Here is a 2,640-nt window from a genome sequence, read left to right as displayed (position 1 = left end):
TAATGAAGAAAAACTTTAATACAAGTTTAACATAACAGCACATGTACAACGTTTCGACAAAGTTTTGTCATCATCAGGTACCATCATAACATCATAAATTCTAAAGACGTGTCAATAACTTCGTAAATTGCAGCTTGTACGTGTCAATAATTAAAATTTACGATAGGTCCTACGAATATAAATGTATAAATTTTAATCTACATAATATAGTCAACATTTATCAATACGATCTTCGAACAACTGGATAGATGAGGATTTAAAGACCCAGTGGGGTAGCGGCAAGGTTACAGACTTACAACACCAAAATCCAGGAATAGAGTCCCCGTCCAATTAAGGTTTCTCACCAAATCTATTGAAAATCGATTATGGTACTAATATATTCATATTGGATATTAAGAATTGTGTATAACCTCAAAAACCAGGACACATTACCTAATGATACACATTATGATTTGGGGCTCGGTGTTGGATGTTTGATTTTAGCTGCATTTTCTGTTTACAATTAAAATGTAATTATATATACTCATTGTTAAAAATACTTTATATCTGCTTAACCTTCATTATCCCAATTGTTACGTAAGAAGTGGTAAAACAAGTCAACTTTTGTCCTGTAACAGAATTATATTCGCGAAACTCTGAAAGAAACCTACATCCTGCTTAAATTGTTCAAAGAAAAGGGTTAAATCTTGAGTAACGTTTAGTTTATAACACACACACCCGACCAAACGTCCCTCTCTTTTTTTAAATAATTTAAATAAAAAGAAATATAAAGCGAAGTTTACTCTCTTATAATTTAAAAATACCTCAATATTTTATTATCAAGTACAAAATAAAATTATAGAATATAAATTTTTTAATCTTTAAATGTAAAAAGACAATTGTGATTTTTCATGAAAATATTAAAAATTCATTTTATTCTAAACGTCAGCCTAAAAATAAAAACTGTTCCTCAGAACGTCCGTCCTTCTGACTTGTTTTATGGCGACGTTTAAAAATTTGATGAGTTCCTGAGACTAATTATGAATAAATAATAATTCTTCGAGCATTATTTTTGAACTATGATGTAACGTTTCAGTGATAGATGCAACTTTAAACTTGTATGTTTCAAAATGAAACCGGTAATGAACAGATTTCTTCTTAATATCACAGACGATTTAACAAAATACATAGATTGAGATTTAAGTCCTTTGTCTTAGCGCAAAGCTACACAATAAATTTTATGCGATCTGTCCACCAAATACTTTATAATAAATAAAAAAGTATTTACATGAATTTCAAAGTAATGGCATAATGAAGTTATTATATTGCTTATTTAGACATTTTTGTATCTTGTATAGGTGGACTAATGTAGTTGTATCACTTTCTATATACAAGACCTTGCTACTGTGTAGATCTTTTTAAGGATCCTGTGGAGATCCAGATAATAACATGGAAGAGAGTTATATTAAAACAAAAGGTTGGATTTAGTATAACAATATTATGACATCTTAGTTTTTATGTCCAAACATCATACTGGGGCTATAATAACAACTTCAAGGACGTTTTCGCCTTCTCCACCATTGATGTATAGTACTCCATTTCTCCCCCCAAGTTGATTTATTTTTACTTCAATGTCTTAAGTGAGCAACCACCTTTCCACTTTTAGCTGCAGACAGCAAGAGGTGGTAAAGATATGGGTGTTGAAGACACCTTCTGGATGCAGGTAGTACATTTGGGCAGTTGTGAGCTTCAGCACCCACATCTGATCCTCTATCTCTTTTTTTTTTAAGCACGCGAGGTCGGTAAAATTGAGGTTAAACCAAATAGATGGTGTTCCCCCAATGCACTTTGGGTCTTACTTCTGCCAGCACCTCAAAAATCAGGACACATTACATAACGAGTTCCCTCAGAGTGAGTGCGAGTGTGTTAGACTAATCAATTTGATCAAGAAAAACTAGAAACCTAGTTATCCATAATAATTAGAGATATTCTCAAATTGTGGACAACATAGCTGCAAAATGAGTGACAAAGAGAAACAAGGGCAGTTAGTACAATTATTTATTAATACCAAGCTTTGTTAAAAAAAATAAAAAATTCTCACCTACTATTTTGATAAACCACACACACAAAGATTGATTACTGTACCATATTTAAAGGTTGAATAATGGGTACAAAAGTACAAAACTTTTTTGGAAAAATACAGACTAGATTTATGTTAATGATGATCTACAAGTTTTAATTTTTACAAACATAAAGTTTAACCGTATGATAATAGAGTTTGAAGTGTTTTAAGATTTTTAATTGTTATATATGAATATAAAACTTATTGTTGAAATTATCCATGTATTAAATCATGTGTTAATAAGAATAAAAGATTATTATTGTCAGAAACACCAGAATTTGATTCTTTAACAAGAAAATGGAACTTTACCAAAAATCGTTTTGTTTTAAGTTGTTTGAAACATCTAATTATTTTGGGAATAACATGAAATACTAGTTTGATTCAAGCAGAAAAGGGACTGACATCTCATAGTTTGCAAGTCTAAAAACAGTATTTCATACATTCTTGTAATTGGTGCAATACAAAATTCTGAGAAAACACTGGCCTGTTATTACAACTGAGATTTCTACTTTACAACATACACAAGAAATATGTAAAAA

This window comes from Limulus polyphemus, unplaced genomic scaffold, assembly GCF_000517525.1.
Source record: "Limulus polyphemus unplaced genomic scaffold, Limulus_polyphemus-2.1.2 Scaffold2979, whole genome shotgun sequence".
Taxonomy (NCBI): Eukaryota; Metazoa; Arthropoda; class Merostomata; order Xiphosura; family Limulidae; genus Limulus; species Limulus polyphemus.
This window is presented reverse-complemented; position numbering follows the sequence as displayed.